General features: G+C 33.1%; 1 protein-coding gene across 1 annotated transcript in view; it reads right to left on the reverse strand.

The window, feature by feature from the left end:
• Positions 1 to 27,020, reverse strand: part of LOC134539982 (ubiquitin-conjugating enzyme E2 R2) — a 205,108-nt gene that overhangs the window by 63,267 nt on the left and 114,821 nt on the right. The gene's annotated exons all lie outside the window — the stretch shown is intronic.

Raw genomic sequence — 27,020 nt, forward strand, 5'->3', positions numbered from 1 at the left:
AAGGCACGCGCTGCGAGACGCCATGTTGTTTACACTGACCTGTGCGCGCGCAACTGTCGCTGCATACAGCTATCTAAACAAAAGACGGCCACACAAACGTATTCGTAGTACGTTAATTATCCAAAACTTACCAGTATATTTTCTATTTGTGAAAATATTTGTATTGGTTGGTGGCGAAAAGGGTACGGCGTGACTAACAGTAAATCACAAAAAAAAAAAAAAAAAAAAAGTGCCAGTAAGCCTAAACATGACACATGAGCGCGAGCAACTAACGTTTCACTTTTCACCAACATACACTACAAAATGCAAAAAATCCGGAAGATTTCCATACGTCCCCGTAAACCGTACAAGTAAGTCGTTTTCCGTACATTGTACGGGAAAATCGTACAAGTTGGCAAGTCTGCAATGGTGATATACAAGCTCTAGAATGAGAAAATAAGGAAACATATTTCAGCCCTAAAAAAAAAAAAAAAAACTTCTATATTTCAGCTCATGTTAATATTTTAAAAGTTGCATTTGTTTCTGCGTCGCGGATGATACGTAAGTTATCTAAAACATAAAAAAAAAAAAAAAAATACACGGAGTTTACTTACGCTACCGGGATGTTCCACATTCGGCATTGTTCGAAAAATTCATATCGCTTCGAAGCCATTATTCCTGAGATACGATCGAAACGGGGAAAAAAAAAAAAAAAACCCCTCCATTCGCAACCCCCTTTCCCCCCCCCCACCCCAAAAAAAAGAGCAAACCAAAATACTAATTACTAGCTAGAATTTTCCGCAAAGCAATTAACGGGAAACCTCGAGCCCTTGTAGCCTTGCGATGTGAATGATGAGCAGCTTCTTGGAGCTCCGATATGAGCTTCCAGCGCCACGATGAGAGCGGAGGATCCACAACACTCATTCTCCGCATCCCGCAGAGTGTAATAATAGCGCCGTCACAAAAAACAGCAGCGTGCAGAGATATCCCTGACTGCGAGATGGCAGCATACAGTTTTATTTTAATCCCGAGTATCGAAGACGTCAAATCACTCGAACCAAAACAATTTACCTTTCGCCACCGTATGCAATTATGATAATTTTTACGGGCTCTAAAATGGCGGACTTTGAACACGTAGAAATGCTAAACTCGTTTATTATGCATAGAAGATGATCACCGAAACAAGACACGACTCCACGCAGTAGGGTAGAATTAACACTGCCTGTCTTCCAGGTTTTTGAACGAAACGGCACAGGGAAAGTTCAGTTTTTGAATCGGACCACTGTGACTTGGCCAGATAGTACGAGTGTCCGACGCTAGGTGCCGTGCGGAGTTACGGGAGGGAAGCCTTCTTTTCACAGACAAGAGCCAAACGCCCGATCGTGCATCTTCGGTTTTTTTTGTTCATTGTAACTCATGATAACTAATGGTCAATTAGGTTAGGTTAGGTTAGCTACATTATAAATAATTAAAAACATCGTGGACGGTTGATTTGGTTAGGATAGCTACATTAAAGATACTGTGAAATCATGTAAACTGTTTCCTAGCCCTAGATAGCTACATATTTAAAAAGTTATTTGCAAAGCAACCATAAAATGATTTTACAGTATTTTTAATGTAGCTATACTTACCTAATAAAACCAACCATCCACAATGTTTTAAAGTATTTATAATGTAGCTAACCTATCCTAATCGACAGCAAAATTTAATGCCACACCGGTTTATACAATGAGGTAGAACGGAAAAAAAGCGAGCATGAACTTCGGGAACTTCGGGTGTGGCTCTCTCGTCTGTGAAATGAAGGCTTCCCCCTAAAACTCTCAAAACCCAAGTTATAAAAATAACCGGAGCGAGTCTTTCAGTACTCGCCAGTGATGAGTAAACATCTAACCTCGAAAACGAGCAAATTCTTGTGTTACATGTTGTTCACGTTGCAATTAAACTTATAGAAGTTTGAACAAGAAATTTAACGTAGCATTCTTTAAAATAACGCCAAGCGTGATGAATATGCTGATAAATAAAATATTCGTTTTTCAAATACCAAAATTTCTGGATGCGAATCACACACATACTTTCCATGCCCACCGTTAGAATTCGCTGCCTGAATCGCAAACGTTGCTTGTCACCATCACACCCAGAGATCAGTTCGAAACAGATGGAAATATTAAACTATTAGAAACGACTCTGACAAAAGAGAAAAAGACTAACAAATCCTAAACCCTAGCTTTAAACCCGAATTTCGACAATGAATTTTATTAAAATTTTGTTAAAATTCACTAAACCATTAAAACTATAAAGTTTACACACACATAATAAGTTATAATTTAATGAAAATATTAACCTGAAAACATCTTAAAACATATTATAATACTAAGTATAGGTTTGTATATTTGTTTTTGCGTTAACGACTGAAATAAAGTCTGTAAATAATTTCTACCAACAAATCTTAAAACTTATTGAGCTGATTCAACATTGTTATTGCGTAATATTATATTATTATCAAACTCTCAGTTGGACGATCATACATACCAATATCAATTTTTTTCGCCCTTACGGAAAAATATATATATATTTTTTATTTTTGAAATAAAGAGTGTCCTATGTCCTTTACTATACCCTTGAAAATATGCGCACAAAATTTCATGATGATCGGTTGAGTAGTTTCCACGTGAAAGCGTAACAAACAAACAAACTAACATTCGCATTTATAATATTAGTAAGGAGGTAAGGATGGTATGTTATTTAAAAAAAAATTGGTTGACTGTAAAGTCGGTTTACGGACGATAGTTTAACGTGACAAAGTCATAACAAAACATTGATGAAATGATTGCATACTTTTATGAATAAAAATTAAATATTTTTATTGAATTATCACTATTTTGTATGGATACAAAGAATGAGTGAAATGAAATCTACAATTTAATTGATAAATTTACTTTTATTTGCACTCATTAATTCAAATATGTTTATTACTTTAACGAACCGATTATTTTAACTATAACTTTTATACATGTTTGCTATTTAACTTCTTCCAATCTGTGTTATTCTGTTAAGGATAGGACGATGATAGGAAAAGTAGGAAACGAATGGGAGTGTTTCAAGTTTAAGGGGCCTCCCTAGTAGCTTCAGAAGTTAGCGGAACACTATGTTTTTTAAATAATGATGGGACTTTATTGATCGACACTACGAATCTGAAAATTTTTCACCCACGAGAAGATACTACACGAACTGTCTGTATACTTTTACATTTATGTTTTTTTCTATCAAAATATGAAATAAAAAATCACCAACTTGTCCAACTTTGGGGCCATTTTATACTGCTTAGGAGAATGACAGAAAAAAAGTACAAGTCTAGAAAAAAATGTAATTTTTTTCTGAAGAAATTCATGTATTTAAAACATATAGTCATCGCTTTGAATTCCGAGATATCTTTTCCGCAATTTCTGCAAATCTTGAAAGTTTTCCACCGTCTCGTGCTGCCGCTCGGCGAAGCCAGCTCGCAGCCACAGCACAGGTAGCGTGGTGGTGGACCCTGGCCCGGGGGGGAGGCAGGCTACCTGTGTGTGCGTGCGTGCGTGAGAGGGAGACAACCCACAACCTGCACCAGTAAAAGATAATCCCATGACCGAAAGAAATTCTCAGAATTGCTTTTAGTGTGCCTCGCCACAGTACCATGTGCTCGACTTACTCTGTGACTATATTCGTGTATCTCTAAAACATTGCTTTTGTTTAAACTACAAATATCCTAAAGCTTACCATACTAGATCATGTATTACGAAATAAAGTATTGAAACTAATCAATCAACACATTGAAAGTTGTCCTACAAACTATTTATTGGTGGCTTTACAGTCTCGCTAGCTAATTCGACAAAAATTTTATTTAACTTTTAACATGAACATACACTTCAGTGTTTTCCTTCTATTTTTAATAAATATTCAAAAAACAATTATTATACTACCCAATATTTTTTTTAATTATTTTAGTTTTCCAAAATGATCTTACACATCTTACAACGCTGAAGAAAAATTTATACTGGTATTAACCAAATGGTTAACTATTTACAAAAGTTTTCATACTTAAAAATGTAGGTTTATATAAAATGTATCTTAAACTAAAAGAAAAATCATATTTTGAAAACTAAATGTTATTTTTCTATGCTTTTTGGTTAGATAGATATCTGATGGTCTTCTCTGTTTTAAAAATGTTCATGGAATGATAAATAAAAAATAAAAACAAGGGAAGATCTATATTAAATAAGCTAGTCAGGAGTATATATATGTTCCTCCTGGCGCAGGAGTCACGAGGAGTATTGAAGATGAGGTCAGTGACCGATCGCTCACATATGTAATTATGGATGGTACGTTATTAATTACAAAATTCAAAAACCATTTGGAAGTTAAAAAGTATAAATAGTGGCAATGTTTAATGAAGATGACGTAAATTTTCAGATAAACTTATTTCTACAGCTCGATTAATTAATAAGGACAGGAAATAAATTTTTTACAGCAATTATACAAAATTATTAAAATTTTACAAACCACAATTAATTTATCCAAAAACAAAAATTAAGTAAATATTGCCCATACATTACAACATCCATGAAAGAACCTTGCAAATTATTTTTTTTAGATGCATTATTTTGCATTCAAGTTCTTTTTGTTTAATACTTCACCTACTTATAATTGTTACATATTTGGCACATGGTCCGTCACGCCCAATTAAAGGGCCTGAATTAATAGAACGCGTTTCTAATCAAATTTCACGCCTGTTACTTTATCTGCAACCCGGAGCAGTGTGACATAAATTATTGTACACTCGTGACGTTGGCAATCAACTTAAATATTTATGAGTTAAAACAAAACATAACTATAACGGATAGTAAAAAAAAAATGTAAAATTTTGAAATCTTGTTATGTTTTTATATAGTACACAAAGCAGTTAAACCATAAATTATTTGTTGTTGGAAAAAAAATCCGTAATCTTTCATGCTTTTTTCCTTGATTTTTATTTCCAGATATTTTCGTTCTAGAAAAAAAATTAAGGTAGCCTTATTCCAAATTTGTTATGATAGACGTTTGTTAACTAAGAATATAAATTCGCTTTACAACCACAGCTTGTACACAAGTCGTAAAAAAAACATGGGTTCTACTTACAGGCCGTATTGAACTTATTAGGTTTATGACAAACACAACAGCAATAAACATATGGCTGAGTCTGCTTCCATGTACACTTTTTTTTAAGCTATCACTTTTAAAGCGGGTAAAGTGTACCTATCAAGTAGCTTAGCATTACCCAAAGTGAATGTCGTGCTCCATAAAATGTTCGAACTATGTAATATTTGCATCACTGTTGCGTTACAGACCTGCAACGTTTTTCAGTGCGCGATGTCACTCTTATGTAAAAATATGTCGTGTTTAGCGCAAACGTGTTCGAATGAATCCACATCGAGCTGCCAAAGAATACCTATCGATGTCGGCAACCTACATAAGTATACAAACCATCGTTTACAAGTGTATTCATACGTAAGTATAAAACTGGCGGCGGGCCATGATGCAGTTGGTTCTTCGCGTACAGTCCACTGACGGGATAAGAAGCGTCAAAGATCTTATATGGCTATTCTGTAAACTTGTATGTAATTTCACTGCCTGCTTTAGACAAACAACATCCATTACTTTCAGCTTTGGCTTGAAAAGAATTACTCCGGCCGGCTTTCTTATAAGACTTATTTCAGCTCCTCGTGCGACCAGTGTGTATAATTTGTCCGCGGCCTTATCTTTGGGTGAAAGTTATTTGGAAGGGAAGTTGTGTTGGTAATGTTATTTTTCATCATGTATTACATAACAATTCGACTTAGATACGCACATGTGTTTTTAAAATATAGGTATGTTTAATAACTTGCAATACAAAGTACCCATGTGTTGAATTGCATGTATTGAATTTTTTATTACATTATGTACGAACATAATAATTACAATATTTCATAAGAAATTTTTAACACTTTTTACAAAGCACTCTCTAATTTCTTCCACACCTCATGGTTAACCTTACTATTTTATTTCATGTTTCAGTTGATTTGAACTGTTTGGAATCATAATATGACGGACAATGAAGAATATTAGTTTCAGTAAATTTTATGAGAGGATTTACTTATTACATTAAATATACCTCAATTTTTACCTCAAAGGAAAAAGTTGCATATCATTAAATGATAAATATTTGTTTCCCTTTAATATAGTTTATGAACATAACTTATTGTGATAATAGGCCTACCTATTAGTTAAATTGTGTTTTTGCAATGCTCTCCTATTGCAGTAAAATTCTTGGGCAAATTGAATAGCATATAGTCGATCTTTAACATAAGCTTTAGAATACATAAACGTAATAAATTATGTTCTCGTGATTTTAACAATTAAATATTTCTTCGCATGAAAAAATTAATTAACTAAAAAAATATTTCAGTAAATTTATACTCAAGGACTAAAAACGTTTATTTTAGTTTTAAAAAATATTGTATGTATGTATACTTTTCTGAAAAAAATATATTCAAGAAAACAAATTTTCTTCTTTTTTATTTTGATCTTGAACTTACTTGACAAGCAATATTGAACTTCAACTTTATACTTTCGGTATAGCACTTTTCGATTTATTCTTCTTCAAACGGGAATTAAATGTAATGAATAAATAGCATTTTCCTCTATAATTATTGCAGCCGTACACTGAAAAGTTTAACTTTCCTTTATTTTCATGACGCGGAACTCCTAACTAGACAAAACGTTTGTTATTTATTTTGAACGTAATATTTATGTTTCCTTTCGAACTTAAATGAAACTCTTAACATTTAATTTCATCAAAAGTTATACAATATAAGTATCAAGTTAAAATATTTTTAAGTGAAGTTGTGGCTATTTTGTTGTTGAAAATGACACTCTGAAGTTTGAATGAAAGTGAGAAATGATAAAATTATATTTGTAGTTAAAAACAGATAATTCATTTCAAATTCAATCTTTTGTACATGCATATTGCCAAATAATTTCCAAAATATATTAAATTCTATGCATTTGAATCTATTAGTATATTCTGCAGCATTAATTCCTATAAGCAAATACTTATTACGTACAATGTACTTTTAGGGCGGGATTCATAGTCGAAGGCTTGTTTGGCGAATAAGTAATACTTTATAAAGTAGTGCTTATTCTTCAAGTAGTACTTATTCCAGCAATGAATTCATAAACCTATACTCGACGAAGTAATACTTGAACAAGCACTACTTATATTGGCCATGCTGTACTTGATGAAGTATCTCAAAAAGTAAAGGACGAATTTGGTGTCAAAGTAACGCAAGCAAATATACCGCTGTAAATACATAGTTTACCTGTTTGAAAATAAAAATGCCCAAGTTTCAAATCATATATGCGTTTAAAATAATGAAATTAATACGTAAGATGATATTTATACTTTATTTGATAGTGAACTTGAATAACATAAATATTAACATGTATTAAAAACGAACTTACAACTACATAAATATGTTTTGAATCTTTGTGTTGTTAAATTATGTTGGCCATATTGTGTTTGTGATCTATAAGCAGGTGAAGTTAACCACGTGGTAGCGAAACAACTTTCATGATTCGTGATGGCTAGTGGGAAAGAAAAGAGAGGAAAACATTATTCTGATTCGGAAAGAATTTTGTTTAAGCAGTTGGTCTTAAAATACAAAGCAGTAGTTTCTTTCCTCAGTGCAGGTTCAATTAACGGCATGATAATTTGGATGACTGTGTTCTTGCTGAACCTGAAACGTCGCTTGAACTCAGAATCACTATACCATTCGAAAGGGTTTAATGCATCTTGTACGTAGCGCTTTGGTGTCCGTACATTGACATGGTCCTCGTAAACTTCATCCGCAAATTGTTCAAAATCGTCCCAATCACCAAAATCCATCACGCTAGATGCAGAAGAGGTTATGTATGTAGCCTGTATTGTTTACAAAACTAAGCGGCAACGATTTGTTTCGTTTCTTTCCCCAAATTGAATTTGTTTACTCTCTCAATTTTAATTAAATATATGGAAAAATTAACGGGAATTAATAACTTACATAACCTATTCCTTACAACACCCCACACGATGCCCATTTTCTGCTATAACTTCTGTTATACCCATGGGTATAAAAATTTTCATAAAAATTTGTATAGCAGAACCGCAGAAAGATTTCTTAACTCCATACACACGATACCTAGAATGCTAACAGAAAACCAGCCAACGCAGTTGCCGACCAAAGCAAACATATCAGGGGAGGATAAACCTGTCGAAGTCAACTTATCAAAATACTGAAAAAAGAAAGTGAAAGTTACACCTGTTTGTGTTAAAAATTATGTAACTTGCGGAAATATTATTTGATATTTTATCTTATATTTTTCATTTGCAAATAAATAACAAAATTGGTTTAGTATTTAAAAACAAATTAAGAGAAATTTTGGAATTACAAATATATTTTTAAGTTGTAGGTTAATTTCAAAATCTAAAAATATATAAATTTAAATGATACAAGGGACATTAGGTTTACTAAATGTAGTTTATGTACGGTTTAAATTCTAATATTAATTTAATTATACAGTTAATCAAGCTAATTTCATTGTAATAGTAAAAAAATGCTACCGATTCATATATGTTATATATAAGATTTATTGATTACTTATATATTTAACTACATAATTAGAGGAATTGTAACTAATATTTTTTGTAACCCAGTGAGACAAATAAACACGCACATACCGCGTAATAAATTTAAATCTTAGGTGAAGAAAAACATTTTGCATGTTTTTTTTTTACCCTCACAGGTGTGTCGCTATGAAGTATCAGTTTATTCATTATTAATTTATGGACACTCGTTTCTTAATAAACGTTGGCGTTTTAATTATAAAATTAACTTTTAGTTTAAATTATTTGTGAACATGTGATTTTACTTTACTTTTTTAAAAGTAAAAATAAATCTAGGTACGTAGTACTATGAATAAAATCAATGGACTGAGACACCTAAATGTAGTTAATAATATTATATCATAAATTAATTATAATAATTTATATTTGCAGAAAGCACAGTATGTACAATTTAATTATCTGTTATTTAAAAAAAATTAAAAAAAATTTGGACTGATGAGGATTCGAACTACATTCAAAATCACCCTTCTACCGCTGCCATCGTGCCCTTCGCCACTACGCTACCGCAACTTCTACTCATGTGATAGGAGATAATGGGTAATATACAAGCAACGTATTTTCATAACGTATTTTAAAATTTCCGATTACTTCTTTCTGTGGCAATTTCAGCTTAACAAATATATTCCATAGTAGTTTTACTATTATAAAGTTTCATTTGGCATACCATTACATTTGTTACGTCCCTTAATGTTGACAATACAGACTATATACGGGGTTATATTGCAACACGTGGGTCCGCCATCTTGACGGCGTACCGGTACTTGAGTCACCTAGATAGACGACTTCATATCAATGAATAAGCACGGCTTATTTGATTATGAATACTTGCGAAACAAGGCAAACTTATTTCATGGCTGTGAATTCGTATTGAGCAGTACTTATTTGACGCAGTGCTTCGTGAAGTATTACTTGAAGTAGTCCTAATAAGCAGTGCTCTTTTTGTTCGCTATGAATTTAATGCCATACTTAAGCATGCATATAAGCAGTACTTTTTTCAAGTATTGCTTATATCACCACTATGAATTCCGCCCTTAGTCCTGTCGTATAGTTATACAAAATGTTTTATCAAAATTATTGTTTCGTCTATGCGGTTATGGTTGAAAAAGAAAAAAAAGTAATTTATATTATTTTTAAATTCGGTTGTTAGTAAGAACACGTATTTAGTGTAATATGACATACATTACTATCGATAACTCTATTTTAGATTTATCTGTCTATGTTATAGGTATTTCAACTTGATTCTTTTTCTTCGGCTTATGACAGCAGCAAATTTTGTTTTATCGCATATGTAATGTTTTTATGTTTTGCATATTATAATTAATGAGTTAGTATTTGTTAGCGGGTGAGGCTTTTTCACAAATGGACGCGTTCTTGGCGGCTAGCAGGTAGGACGCGTGTATTACGCAGGCTGGATAGGGAAGTACGACTGCGGGCGAGCTCCATGATAGAAGCAACGGGAGTAGTAGCACTCGGCTATTTGTATAGGTTGGGATAGCTGTGCGAATGGTAGAACAGACCACGGGTCTATGGTGAGGAAAAAGGTCCCAAGATCGACATCCCGACGATGAGACCGTTTACGAACTGTCGATGGATCATCAGGAAAGTCAACAACTTGTTCAGAAACTTGAGTCCCTCTTTCAAAATTCAGTTTAATACCTGGAGATGACTATATTCGATGTTCTACCAAGCGAAGCAAACTCTTAATTCATTACTAGTTGATGTTTAATATTGTGACGCAAAATAAAATTGTGAATTAGCTTACTTTGCTCATGCCAGGTTTTACAAGATTGGTCAAAGTTAATTAAATGAATAAAAATTGTGTCCCTTTGCTGCTGGCTACCCGCAAGAAATTATCATGGTGAATAATAGATAATAATTTTAAGTCGACATGGAATATTATATGATTTTTATGGGATTGTGTTTTGGTAATGGTGTGTGTATTTATAAGAAACTGTCTTGTGTATTTTATTACATTCACTTCACGAAACGAATTGTCTGAACGTAATGTTATTGTTTGTTTGTTTCAATATTTCGTTTTATTGAACAATAATACATAGTTTGCCGCTTCGAGTGACTACAGAAATGACAATACAATTAGTTTACAGTGTTCCAAACATTTTAGTTTCCTCTACTGTACATGGGGCGAATATGTCTTATGTTATGTTTACTGAAACAATATCATTATACATGCTAAGTGAGATGTTGCGATTGAGTAGAAGCGAAAATATGTCTTAAAACCCTGGTAATGCTATGAATTCTATTCATTAGTTTACTCGGTGATCCGCAGGGTCTGTTGTTATGACTGAATACATGTGCACTTCCTCTATGTAGCGTGGCTTCATTGAGATGAAAGCATAGCTCACGTTGATGAAATACTTATTAATTAAAAAATAAAAATGTTATTTTATGCTTCAATTTCTGTTAGTGTCGTACACAGATTTAAAATGTAATGCAGAGTTCCTTAGTTTTATGTATATCGAAATTTGCTCATGTGTAGAGTAGTTATTAAAAGCATAAAAAACATTTATGACGAATTGTTGTGTATTATTTCCATTAGGCGTAACCATGAAAATAGATAAGATTTTATCATTATGTGAAACCTACATTTGAAATGTTGGCGTTTAAATATTTATAAAAGCGTGTGAACTCTTAAAGCGCTATTTATCTATTTATGAAGTAGGTAGTTTCTTTGATTTTAGAAGGGTTTTTTTAACAAACAACAAAATTAATTCAAAAATTTGAACTACTGCAAGCAAAAAATACTTTATTCAATTTTTATTTTAAAATTAGCCTTATATTCTACCTTGCTTACACTTTATTATCGAAAAGGATTTTTTTTGACAGAGATGAATACCGTAAATTAATACACAAAACAAACATGTTTTCGTATGATACAATAACAGCTAGTGACAGTGACAAAACCAAAATTATTTTGATAGTTTGTATAGAAAATCCCCAACAGTAGTGGTGGTATATGTAGGGATTTCGTTGTAGATGGGTACTATTTCACAATAAAAAGGAGTTATCGTCAATTATCAAAGCAGCCATGTTTCGTATCTTCTTTGACAGCCTAAATACAGCACCAAATGACGTACTTGGCTAAAAATTAATTCCAGCTGCATGTGTACATTCCGAGAGGAGGGGAGAATCTCAGGGTGGCCCGAACCTCCCTGAAATAAAAAAAAAGCCCATCGGAGGGGGCCCGCTTGGATTTGCAAAATCTTCACGTTATCGCGCGGGCCTCAAGGGAATCCTACAGATTTTCGCCCGTGATTCCAGCTATACATTTCACTGACACCTTGAGCACAACAGTCAGTGCACACTGAGTTCTTACATACCACCCGCACTTGTCTTCGATAAAATCTGAACTCAGGTGGATTCAGCATGACTGACTAAGCCTGCAGTCTGAATCCACCTGTAGGCCGCTGTTGCAACAGCTAAGAAATTTACACTGCTCGTAAACAGTCTGTATGTAACTCGGAACGGGATTCCAGTTCATTCGTGTATATTTATTCATCATATTATGCAACGTTAAAGTCATTAAAAAATATTAAAAAAATAAAATGCTAAACATGTAATAAGTGCCAGAAAATAATAATATGCTGTAATATTTAGTGTAACTAAATACGACGTGAACCCTAGAATACAAAGTTGACGATGTGTCGTTGGTGGGATCACTTGTTTGTTCCTGACATTTTTTTCTCTACAGAATTTTAAAGTGAGTTTGGCATGCACTTTTTCTTCAGGAAGTAAGTTAAAAATTTGTTTGTCGTTATTGCGATTTCAAAAGTTGATTTGTGTCTAAGAGTAAAAATATTTAATATTATTTTCATCATTTTATTCCCAGTTTTATTACTCAATCTATTAGTAGGACGTGATTTCTCGTCGCGGTGCGGAAGACTTTTATGAATGAAAGCATAATGTTCGTGCAAAACCATTCATCACACAAATGTCAGTTCTAAAGTATAATGTTGTAAATTTTTTTTTAATTATAACAATTTTTACAATTTTTTTTTCTGAAAACACAAGCTAACGCATCAATTTTTGGTGACAATTTTTTGTAATGTATGTAAATCTATTAATTATGTAGAACATAATTAAAAAATAAAAATAAATGTTTTAAACAGAATTGACGATTGTTTGCATTTAATGGATATGGACTGGATCGCAACACTAATTTAATGTTTCAAGTTAATAAACACTGTCAGGAAGCAAGCAAGGCAATATGAGAACATTATCTTTTGGTTGAATGTAGCGAAAGGGAAAAACAGTCACCTTTCTTGCCACGATCTTGTTCGCAGATAACGCAGGTATAAGTCCACACAATGACAACCCTCCCATTATTCCGCCCCCCTCGCTGAAACGCCCTCTCCCCCCTCCACCGCGGCGCAGGCGACAGGCTCAGGTATATCGCCACGCCCAACCACTGGCAGTAGCACGTGGCCAGTGGCCCACCGCGCTAAACATTTTTACTAGGGAGGCCCCTTAATGTGCCTCAAAAAAGTCAAATCAATGGTTGTTCCAATCGAGTGGAAGAGAGATAGATGCGGCGCAAGCGTACAATGAGCGTAACGGGACACAACGTAACGGGACAATATGCGTAACAAGACTTTTTTTTTCGTGCGTGCAGCCGGCGTTCATCAATTTATTAGACGTTTGTCACGTCAAAAAATTCGGATTACCTTTTTGCTATGAATATTTTAGTTTACCAAATATATTCCATGGTAGTATCGCTATCATAAAAGTTTCATTTAGCACACGAATACGTTTGACACGTCTCCCAATGTTAACGAAAGTGACTACACATGGGTTTATGTTGCTACACGTGAGTTCGCCATCTTGACGACTTCGGCACAGTGGGTACAAATTTCCGTTCATTGGACTTCCGTCCCATTCTCGAAACGTACTCCTACCAAATGCAGCATTTCGAGGGCTAAGATGTTTACAAAAAAAAAAAACTTTCAAAGCAGTCATGAGGACTGCCGACAAAAGTGAAAACTTTATCGCAAATTTTACGAAAAAACATTATCACACAACAAATTTGTTTGATCACGTTAGTAAAATAACTCCTAAATTACTATAAAATACGCATTGCATAGTAATTGTAGGTATTAAAAAATAAATGATGTTCTTAATTTTTAGGTTATATTGCTACAAAGACTCCGTTTTCTTCGTTATATAAACTATATATCTATATGAGAATATTAATACATTTTATACCCACTTTTTTCTGCACAGTAATCGTATACTTAAGATTTAAAAGCGCAATAAGTTATACTATTAGGAACAGACATAGTGTTATCGTTAGCACGTAACGTGACCATGTCGATGACAACTTACATGAATTTACTCCATTATCCAAACCTTCCCATATTAGGTGTTCACTTAATCTCAAGACCGCAAACGTTACGGTGGCCAGAACTGTAACGTTCGCCATACTCATGCATACTCATACGGGTGAACTCGGCCTCGTGCTGGAGCGGGCGTAGCGGGCCAGGCCAGCGTGCTTGTCCTGTTAGCCGCCGTTAGCTACTGCCTGCTAACTGCCTAACAGCAGTCGCCTCGCTCCGCTAACTGGGCGACCGGGCTGCCACATTCTGGTCGCGTCGGAATTACATCCACTAACCACGGCTGCAGGATAACAACGGGGAAAAAAAATTGCACATATCCAAATCATCACTTACGCTAAGGGCGTACCCACGAATGGAGGGCAAAGGGCTGCTGGAAAAAAAATAATACAACAAAAATGTATGAACCGGTTGGTGTTCAGTATCAAAACACTATGAGATAAACTAATTACGAAATAGATGCCACTATGCCTTCTGCCAAGTCATAAGACCCCACTGCCTCGTGAAAAAAGGTTGTTTCCAAATAATTACCCCCCCCCCCCTTCCGGGGGCACGCTAAGATACTATGCAATTTCTTTATATTACACAACTCCGCCTGATTTTGAATTTTTTTAAAAACAGAAAATTCCAGATTCCAGATCTCTTAAATTTGAAAATTATTTCCACTTCACTTCTTTTCTTAGGCAGTAGCTATCGCTTTTACGTTGGAGAGTCAACTGAAATATCGTGATATTCATTTTTCTCTCAAAAAGTATTATTTTTAAAAATTATTTTTCTCGCTTCACTTTGCAGTTTTGTGAGCAGCTGATGTTTTAGTATTAAAAAAAAATGTTTAAAATTGTTTTACATGCGACTTAACTAGGTTATAAAACTAAACTTACTAGATAGTATATGTACTACATGGGAAACGTCGTTTTATTGCAACCTGGTTGTACATGTTTTGCTTCGGGCGTAGGTGGCCGAACAGAAAAGTCGACCTAGCAGCAGCTGAAACGCAAGCAAGAAACGGGCGCGCCGCGCCGAAGGCCCTCGGACGTGGCCGGACGTGACCTTGAAGCCCGGGCCAACTTTCCGTTTTCTTTGTGACGCGCTCGCTGCTGGTCGCCACCAGGCGTCCTAGCCACGGTCTCCGGTCCCCGCACCAGCACTTCCGTACTAGAGCTAGATCTAGTGCTGTTCATTGATGTTTGGTGTTTCGGTACTTTTATTCACATAGATAGTACTTTTAAAGTGGAAAAAAAAAAAAAAAAAAACGCTGTAGGAGAGCAAATATAACCTCTTTGACAACGCTAGTAAAATATAAGCTTTAAAAATCATTCAGGCAATGGGACTTTGATTGAACACAATTTATTGGGCATACGCCATTGCAGTTTTGCACTGTTTTGTCATGGGGAAAAAAAATTCAAGAATGCAAAACAAGACTAAATTCCTTCCACGGAATTCTTGTGCTGTCTGATATGTCTTCGTCTGCGCTGTCGTCGTTGTGTAGTCCATAATACCTGTTTTAGTTTCATCGTTGGGTCCGTATGTTCGACATAAGATGATTTAGTCTTGTTCCCAGTAGGTTTGTTTCGAATTTTATTTCTTATTTTGCATTCTTGAAATTTTCCCATGACAAACAGGTCCAACAAATTGTATCAAGTTAGTACAATATGTTCCGTGCCTCCCTCTTTCATCGGCATCAATTGAAATAATATTCTCAACACTAGTAACAAAAGTAAATTACATATTAAACTACAATCTCCTTTGGTTACAATGATTTCTTTTACAAAAAACGTTTACATAATAATTGATTAATACAGCAAGCACACAAAAATTATGTTTTTCTATTGAGTTAGAAACCAGTAAAATTTAAAAAAATATTAAATCAACTACAATTTAGTGCCTAATTATCTTTAATATTATATCAGTGTATTTAAATACTAATTGCAAGAATTTCAGTTGGGTCATTTGTCTTCGGGACTGCGAGCGGAGGCTTCAAAATCAAGGACGTTTACAATAACCAAGTAGAGAAACGACTTTTTGTCTTCTTACATACTCGTATGTTGTAAATTCAGTAGCTTAACATTGAAAATTTATTCATGAGAGCGTAGCAATATCGTGAAATTGTCGGTAAAAAAAATAATTGAAAATAACCATCTAGTACTTTATTATAGGTTGCAGGCTTTCGCGGCCATTGTCTGTGAAACGAATAGGAAACAATTTCTTAAAGTTTTATATGCAAGCAAACATCCGGGATGGTATCCCAAGATCAAAAATAAGGGTTTAGGTGTTGAATATGCTACACCTCTACCTTAACCGTATTCCTAGTTGCACGATAGGACACGGCCAGTCTCTTATTTTTAGGCAACGGATTATGGTGTCCTATCCGTTGCCGATCTGATACAAAAATTCTGCGCATGCTCACTTTTTCACTGATTTCATCAGGATGGCGGATCCGCATTTGATGCAATTAATTCATGCATAGTGTTTTTTGAGATCATTGGGGGACGTAGGTACGAAGCGTGCTGGTATGCTAAATGAAACTTTATGATAGCGAAACTATCTTGGAATACATTTTGTACATTTTAATGGTCATAACCAGAAACTTTAAAAGTACTTGAAAAATTATAAATGCCATCGTGCTATCTCTATTCCAACAAGGCAGTGCTAATTCGATACCCTACCCGAACGTCTTAAGACTACCGCCCTCAGCCATGCTAATTTGAAAATAAAACGTTATATAGTGATGTCATTTAAACAGAATGGCGGAAATGAATACACGAATGGGAAACAAATAGACAAATTCTGTTCACGAATACCTCGTTAAAGGATGTCATTCATTTTTGTTACTTCCCGAATAGATGCAGGGATCCTTAAAGAATCGGGGGGGCTGAAAAGTATCCAATCGGAATGGTTACCATTCCGGAAAATATACATCCTCATGTGCCCAGAGAAATCCGGAATGGTTACCATTCAGGATTTACTGGCAAACATCGTATAACTGAAAATCCTGAAAAGTATCCACTGTATGAATGGTTACCATTCCGGCTTTTATTGCAAATGTGCTGCTAGAAAAAATCCGGAAAAGTGTCCGCAGCTGAATGGTTACCATTCCGGATTGGATAGTTTTCCGTGTTCGTTCTGCGATGTACGGAAAAGTATCCGCTGCCGGAATGGTAACCATTCCAGTCTTGTGCGCGCAAATATAAAAGTAGCTCCTAAAATCCTGAAAGGTTACCATTCCGGTTTTCCTTGCCGATGCAATTAATTTAAAAATACTGAAAAGTGCCCGCAGTGTGAATGGTTACCATTCCGGGTTTAACTGGCAATGCACTTACTTTAAAAATTCCGGAAAAGTACTCGCAGCCTGAATGGTTACCATTCCGGTTTTCGCCGCTGGTGCACATCTCTTTAATAATCCGGAAAACTATCCATTCGGAAAAGTATCCGCTGAAGGCGTGCAGTTGACTCATTAACCCGTCGCTAGATGGCAGCTGAAGATGACGTCCTCGCAAATAGTGTTAACTGTACACGAGAGATGGCGTGCGCAAATCAGTTTCATATGAATTTAAAACAATTATAATTTATTTGCTTTTAGAAATCTAGGCCTATATTCCTTCGCCTCAACACGCAAGGCTCTGAACTTACAGTGTTTGAGATGTGTTACGCTTGCCTAATATGTGACTGTCAGCAGCAACCAAATAATATATTTATTTTAGACTAGCTAATAACCCGCGACTTCGTTCGCGCATTTTCTGGAGTATTGATAAAATCATACCTTTAAAAAGCCTACATCCAGCATTCTTTGCTGTAGAAAAATAAATTTTTATGAAAAAAAATAACTTTTTCATTTTTTACATGCTTAAAAGACGAAATCAGAAATTTAATAAAAAATTGTTATTCAATGTGCTTGTTTTCATTCTTATGTTTATTCATGGATCCAGAAGATTATGAATTATGCCTATTTTTAAAAAAAAAACCTTAGGCCTAACGTTCTTTAGGGGTGGAATTTCAAAATAAACTGAAAAATTTTTTAATTTGTATTTTTATCATAAATCGAAATTTTATTTTAGTAGTTTCAGATACATTTTTTAAATAAAACATAAACTAAAAAAAATAAATATTTTTGTTGTTAGTTTTGTATTTTATTTCAGCTACAAACAAATATCATAATGTTTAATTACATTAGGAGATGGTATCTATATTAATATTTAAAACAAACAATCCTTATTCAACCTTAGAGATAAAGTTTCACAAAAGATTGATGTTTGATATAAGAGTTTGTTTGTTTTTTATTGACAACAAGAATTATTCTCTATGCTTAATTAAAAGTTTTAAAATAAAATAATATTCTTATAAATAATCTTGCTCCTATTTGCCCGTTAGTCTTTGAATTTCCAAAACACATTATTTGTGCTTGGAAGTTTTCGTATGTTTATTATTAATAGCCAAAAACATGTATTAAGATATAAAAATTTCGGAAAAAAATATTATAATTTTTTTTAATGTACTCTTCCATTTTACATTCTTTAGGGTTAAAACTGCACGAAATTAAAACAAAGATGGCGTTAAAAAAATTTGTATGTTAATTTTTGTACCAAAAATCATTAATTACACATGATTAAGTTCGCAGAAATAATTATACTACTTAAAGCATTCATTCCCACTTTTTTACCCCTGAGAGGTTAAATTTCTCGAAATGCAATTGTTTTTGGAAGTTTTAGTATGGTCATTATTCGTACTCCGAAACTTTTATTCGACTTATATGAATTCTGAAATAATAAAACTTTTAAACATACACGCCCCTCATTCACCCTAAGGGGTGAATTAGGCTAAATATAAATAACAGTTGTAAGATTTCCAATTGTTAATACTGGTAACCAAATTAAATTTCTAGATATATACTAAGCCGTTATTTACAATTTAGAGGTTCAATTTTGCATTATATATATAAATTTGTATGTTTATATGTTTACTAAGATTAACAAAATCATTCAAAACTTTTATTTTATTCCGGAGATACAACAGGTTTTTAAATACATATTTTCCTTTTCACGACTTAGGGGTTGAAATATGCAAAAAAAAAAACATATTGTAGTTTGTTTTTGTATGTTTGTTAATGTTACCTAAAATCATTTGAAATACTTAGTTTAAAAAATCTTGTTAGTTTCACGTGCGTGTATATTATTACCGAAAATCATCCAAAAATCTTAATTCAATTCGTTTTAAAATCATTTGTTTTAAAAAACTACATACCCATTTTTACCCCTAAGGGGTTAAATAATGCTAATATAAAAATTGAGCATGTTAGGTTTTGTTAAGTTTTTTAATTGGTACCAAAATTCATTTATTACGCTTAATTCACTTCTAAATAATAATCACTATTTAAAAAATATTAAAAAATAAAAATAAAAAAAGGGAACAAATGTTTATATAACTTATAATATGTGTAATATTTTCACCCAAAACTATACAAAAAGCATAATTTAATTCGAAGATTGAATCATATGTCTTTAAATTATACTTAACCTTTTATCACTTCTTAGGGGTTGAATTTCGCAAAACATAAAAATTGTTGTTCATTTCCATATGTTTATTATTGTAACTCAAATTGATTCATTGCATTTTATAAAAATTTAAGACATTATATTAATAATAAGAACTTACTTACCCTTTTCTCACCCCTTAGAGGCTGAAACTTGCAAAAAAATTAATGTTGTTAATTTTATTTCCACATCACTCTTATCCAAAATAATTCAACACAAAAATTAAAATGGATGTTATTCGTATCCATATGTTTATTATTGGTACCAAAATTCTTTCATTGCACTACATAAAATTCAGAGATATAATAAGTAAGTTTTAGAAAATACTTACCACTTTCTCACCCCTTAGGAATCTAAATTCAGCAAAGATAAAATTTGTTGTTGTTAGTTTTAATGTATACTTCGTTGTTTCCATAAATAATTCAAAACACTTCATTTAATTCGGAGATAGAATTATTTGTTTTTAAAATGTACTTCCACCCTTTTCACCTCTTAGGGGTTCAACTTCAAAAAATAATTTTTTTTGTTGTTCGTTTCCATATGTAAATTATTGGTACCAAAATTTATTCATTGCACATAATAAAAATCAGAGATATAATTATTATTATTTAGAACATACCTACCCCTTTATTACCCCTTAGGGGACGAAATACCCAAAAATAAAAATTGTTGCCGTTAGCTTAAATATGTACATTATTGTTGCCCGAAATCATTCAAAATGCTTATTTTAATTCGGAGATATAATTATTTGTTTTTAAAACATACTTAGTCTCTTATCGACCCTAAGGGGTTGAACCTAGGAAAAAAATAAAAATTGATTTTGTTCGTTTCCATATGTCGTTGAGCTTAATAAAATTCAGAGATATAACTATTATTATTTTGAACATAATTACCCCTTTCCCACCCCTTAGGGGATCAAATTGGCGAAAATTAAAAATTTTTGCTTTTAGGTTTAATATGTACTACATTATTGTTGCCCGAAATCATTCAAAACGCTTAATTTAATTCGGAGATATAATTATTTCTTTTTAAAAATACTTACCCCCTATCGGCTCTTAGGGGTTGAACTTAGAAATAAATAAATAAAAAATTATGTTGTTCGTTTCATATGCTTATTATTTTTTACCCATGTTCATTCATTGAGATTAATAAAATTCAGATATATAATTATTAATATTTAGAACATACTTACCCTTTTCTTACCCCTTTGAAAATGAAATTTGGAAAAAATAAGAAAATTTGTATTTTGTTTAATTGTGTACATCATTGTCACCCAAAATAATTCAAAACAATTTAATTCGGAGATATAATTATTTGTATTACAAACATACTTACCCCCTTTTCACCCCTTAGAGGTTGTACTTCGAAAAAAATATATATAAATCTTTGTTGTTCTTTTCCATGTGTTTATTATTAGTGGCCAAATTTATTCATTGCGCTTAATAAAAATTAGAGATTTAAATATTATTTTTTAGAACCCCTTAAGGGATGAAATTCCCAAAAATTAAAAATAGATGTGGTTAGCTGTAATATGAATATTATTGTTACACCCAAAATCATTCGAAACACTTAATTTAATTCGTAGACTAAATTATTTGTTTTTAACACATACTTACCTCCTTTTCACCCCATTAGGGGTTGAACTTCGAAAAATATAAAAATTTTGGTTGACATTCTTGATATGTTTATTATTTTTACTTAATATATTTTCCTATGCTTGATTAGTTTGGCAGAATAAATTAATCATCTTAAAACCATATTTACCCCTTTTTCACCCCTTTAGTGATAGATGGTTTATTTAGACATAGTTTAGACATTTAGACTAGTTGCTAAGTTAGCGAAAGAGCTTTCCAATAAAAAAAGTTTCATCGAAATCCGTTCAGTAGTTTTCCATTGATGCTCAAACATAGACAAACAGACAACAAATTTTTAAAGTATGATTTTGAGTTCTCCATAATGTAAATAGCCACTTGCAATAGCTTTTTCAACTTTTCAACGAATGTACAGATTTTTTGCCTTGAACCATTTTATAGTAGTATACATATATTTCAAGAAATACTACCTATTGTAGCCATACCCATGGTGCGAATTACTATAAATTTTTATATTACAGTTAATCCTTTCATGATCCATAGACCTGAAATCCACCGTCAACTTAAAAGTTTTTATATATATATATATATATATATATATATATATATTTCACATTTTTTGAACACAATAACTTCCGAAATTTTTTGCCAATAACTTCTAAACTGATACATAATACGTGGAAAGTATCAGTCGAGTTCGTTATTGGGCAATATCTAACCAAAGGGGTAGAAATGTGGAAGGTTTTGTCGAAAAACAGAAATACGCTATAACTCTCATAAAATGAGAAATATCACATCCGTTTGAATGTATTTAAATCTGTACAAGTAATGTAATAAGTATTGGTCTTAGCTATTATTTTATACGACAAACCATAGCTGTATGGGGTAAAAAAAACAGGAATTTTATGACAAAAATCTATTTCATATTGTAATATTGAAAATTTTGTGTTATTTTTATAAATTTTCTCTAAAACTCTTGTATAGAACCTTTTTTTGATTTTACGAACTACTTATGAAAGAGGTTAAAAAAATAGGGACGAATTATTAAAAAAAAGTATATATCTCCTTTAGTAGGAAAACAATAAAATCCGTTTGGAATTTTTGTAAAATTTATAATTTGTATATAAAACTGTTGTCTAACACAATTTTTAATGAAACGAGCCAATATTGCATGTGGTTGATAAAACAAGGGTTGGAGGACGAAAAAATGCATACCTCCCACTGTAGGCGAAACTTGGGATCCATTTGAATTTTGTATTATTCTTATAATTTTTATACAAAACTTTTGACTTAAACCTTTTTTGAGTTCACTGTTTATGAAAGGGGTTAAAAATGAAGAGTGAATTATAAAAAAGATTGATAACTCCCTTAGTAGAAACGCTGCCAAACCCGTTCAATTTTTTTTTTAAAACTTATAATTTTTATTTAAAACTTTTGGCTTAAACAATTTTTTTACAAGACGAACTTATATTGAAAGGTGTTGGATAAATTAAAGTTGGATGCAAAAAAACATAGTTCTCATTGTATGCACAACTTCGTATCCATAAAAAATTTTCATTAAAATAATAAATTTAATTTTAAACTTTTGTATGGAACAATTTTTGATTAAGTACACAAACAATCTGCAAGGTTTTGAAACAAGTGTGGTATAATAAAAAAGAGTTAAACTCCTTTCTCAGTCATACCAAAAAATCCGTTTGGAGGTGTTACATCTTATAATATTCATCTAAATCTTTTGTCTATAAACATACTTAATAATACAAACCAGTGGCGCAGCAAGGATTTGAATTAGGAGGGGGTCAAACTTACTCATCCCCAACATTCATCCATGCCCACTTTTAGAGCTCGGTTTGGGGGGGGGGGGGGGGGGGGGGTTCCTCTCCCGGTAAAATTTCGATATTTAGGTGCTAAATGGTGCTATTTAAGATCATTTTCAGTAGTTTTGCAGAGGTTTCGAAAAATTTATTTTAAAAGCAGGCTACAGGCAGGTAAGTTTTAGGGCAAACTTATGTGTCTCTGGGGGGGGGGGGGAAGGGGGGACATGTCACATGTGGGCTCCACCCCCCCCCCCTCCACCCGGCTTAATCCATTATACCAACCATTGCTACAAGGGATTAAATAAACTTTAAATTTAAGATATGAATATAATTATAACCTCTTTACCATTTACTCTATTGATAGTTTGTTTTGTTTACATTTTAAACTATTGTTAAAAAAATCTAATTAAATTTTTTGTTACAAACCATTATTGCAGGGGGTGGAAATAACAAGGATATAAAGATAAAAATGTTATTACTTTTTAAAGAGACATTTTTTTTACAAAATATCACTCATATTAAATGTTTATATTGTTATTTAAATAAGTTCGAATTGTACTTTTTCTCTCATATATGTAAGGACTAAGTTTTACATAGTGCGACGATTCCAGCCTTATTTCACAGAAAATTAGTTAGTATTTAAGCAAATACACTAGAGACTAATACCGGACAGCTCTATACTAACAACACAGACGAGTGTGTGAAAAATAACCTGGCGGCATGAGGTGTGACTACACTATATTTTACAGATAAATTGTTGAACTGTACACAATATTACTTCGCATTTAACATGATTGACTGCTATTTTAAAAAACTTTCAAAACGGAAGCCTTATTAATCGTATAAATATGTATAATGATTAAAATACTTCCTGATCATATGAAAACAAAGAATAATTTTCAAATAAAAAGTGACAATCTTTGACTTGATAATTTAACTGAAGAGATTTCAATAATATCTAAGTAAGGTTACTCTTTTAAAAACTGACAATTTAAAAACTAATGTAAGATTAATTGAGTTGTATTTATTTATTTGTCAATTGTTACAATTTTTAAAAAGGTTTACGTTAGTGTAAATACCGTACGTAGTTTAAAGTGACTGTATGCACTCACACACGTTTACTTTATAAGTGCTAATTCTTTTTTTGTTTATTCTAATGAATGACATCAAAGTGTCAGACATAAAAAAAAATTATATACCTATAATATAGTTTTATGTATTCTCCTTTAACGTCTATTAAAGAACATTACGTAACTGCTACTAAAAACATTATAAAAATATTAAACAGCTTAAAACCCTCGATATCTGCTTTGGGAATACTGAAAACAACGAACATGAATCACATTGCGAAGATACAGACGCGACAGCCAATGAAATTTTGCCCTCTTTAGAACAAAAATTAATGGTATCAAGCTCAGTATTCACTGTATCAGGTCGCCGAATAGTTTATGTCAACTATTCCTTCGCGAAGTGCGGTATATATATATTAGACCACCATTGTTACTAAGTATACTGCTTGTATGAAACAAGACTAAATGGATGTGTGAATCGCTGCGATGTAGGCTCTGCGTGGCGCCGTGGCTCGCACACCTTATCGAGAAGACTGTGGCATTAGGAAAGGTTTAGCCTGACAAGTGCAATGTAGAGGGACAAAAGATATCTCGCGAATGGCGAGGAGAAAACGGTGCGAGAGCGGTGACCAATATAATTTTATCTTTTCCATTTACTCTCTTCGCGCTCCCGCACACACACACACGCACATACACACACATACACATACACACACACACACACACAAACGCATATGCTAGGCGCGAGCTGAGGACTGTCTCCTCTGATGAACGTGGTGAGAAACAACGGTAAAGATTCGAGCTCAATACTGTTACGAGTGGGAGTAAAGGGTTCGTTAAGGATAGCCCAATAATTAAGATTTATACAGTTTTTATTTACTTCTAATATGTATAGTACTTATATTTACATAACCACACTAAATGTCCTATAAGAAGCATCTCACTCTCTATCCAACGCTCTTCATAATGTCTCTTTTATCACAGTTCACTGTACTCACTCCTTACACACAGTCCTTGCCCGATGGCTCACTCGCACAGTCCCGCGTCGCACCGCCTGTCTCGCCCTCTCGTAGCACTCGCTGGGTCTTCACACTCTCCGTACTTACTTCCGAACTCCCCAGAGTACAGAAATGACATGTGAACAAATATCTAATTGTTATATATTTATGTGTATAATGCATATAAAATATTTTTCAAGCAATATTAGGTTGAATTAATTTCACTACACGAAACTGTTACACGTATGTACCTAATTAGAACTGTAGTTTGAATTAGTGTGGGTTTATTTTTTACCGCTCACACAGGGGCGGCTCCATGGTATGGTGAGGTGGGCAGCCACCCGGGGCCCCGCTGCTATCAGAGCCCCACTCCACACGTGTTGATTTTGATTTATTGTTATTTGTCAGGTGTTTTGTTAAAAATATGTATATAAATGGGAACGGAAAATTAAGTTTTTACTACGTTTGGCCATAAATTGCTGGTCAATACCTATTTCAGTTCATGATTTCGTACAAGAAAACTTTCAAAAAAATTTTATTTCCACGTTTAATGACGCGATTATACTGCAAATTTTATCTTTAGCATTTATTGAACTGCCTTGAGGATGATTATTCAGTAAAGAAAATCAAAATAACCTAAAATAATTCAGCTAAACCATATTCGAAATTACGTTTCAGTTTAGTTGGGTTAGCAATGTTGTTTCAAAGACAGTGTTTTTCGGATAATCCGGTGGAGGGCCTACAAAAAAAATAAACAGATCAGGGCCCCGCAAAGTCCAGGGCCGCTACTGGCTCACAAACAAATAAAACGCTAAAAATGTTACTGGCAAGCACTTACTAGACAGAAATGTGGAGACAAATTTTTCTAACCGAATGTTTTCAGCTATATATCTCAAATATCCTTGTCACTAAGAAAAGGTAATACGAGTGAAGTGCAGAGCAATATTCTATTCGATAGAAGTGCGAGTCGCTCCATTCAGTCATTTGAGACATTTTGGTGGCAGTGAAGCAGTTTATAGTGTTATTCTATCAGCGAACTGTGCGACTGTATTTCTGCATATCTATCGTTCTACTGTCGTGACTCAAACTTTTGGCAAATGCAATTTTGAATAAGAATGCAATTTAAGGTGGCCTATCAAGTAATTTTATTACAGCTGGTTCATCCCAAATAAACCTTTTTTGGAACCGCGGTTAAGATCTAAGTAGTTTCAATATTCTTTCTCCACAATTTAAAATCGCACAGCTATGGACCTAGTGAACTATAGACATGCGTCTAGTAAGGCGAAACTTTAAACTGTTGAGAGATATAAAAATGTATTAATAATTACTTTAAATCTTAGCATAGCTGATAAAAAATTTAAGAGAAACTAGTTTCTAATAATACTTTCCGAAAAATGTCAAGTAGATAAAATTATTTTATTCGTATACTAACTACTAACCGATATGCGTGTATAGGCCTACCAGAGCGTGAACAACTTTTTTTTTTACCATCGTCAATTTACCTATTTTTAAAAACTTAATTTTAAACGTTTTCAGGTAAATCCTGAATAAATATTATGATGGTAATTTATGCCTTGTGGGTTTAAAGTTTTAATTGATTGCATGTATTATTTCTGTCATAATAACAATCCTGCCTATTTATTTATATACTTAACATGTATAGATTCAAGGTGGTTATGAGTAAACTATAGATAAATAAAACAAAGATAAACAGGTTATTCACTCCTTTGCTTTCGCCTTCTACATTGTAACACGTTGAGGAATCAAATTCCTAACAAGTGGTAACAATGCCTATACGGAAGAAATCATTTTAAACCTGCGTGAATGTTTCATATTTCAGTTGTGTTACCTCAGCTTACCCCAAAGAAGTGATTCCTTGTAAATTGTAGCTTCCTGTTTCTATGTGCTTCTTTAACTGTTCAAATAAGTAAATTGATATTGAAACTTGTTTGATGAATCACAACTTTATCGT

Source organism: Bacillus rossius, chromosome 16, assembly GCF_032445375.1.
Source record: "Bacillus rossius redtenbacheri isolate Brsri chromosome 16, Brsri_v3, whole genome shotgun sequence".
In the NCBI taxonomy this organism is placed as follows: domain Eukaryota; kingdom Metazoa; phylum Arthropoda; class Insecta; order Phasmatodea; family Bacillidae; genus Bacillus; species Bacillus rossius.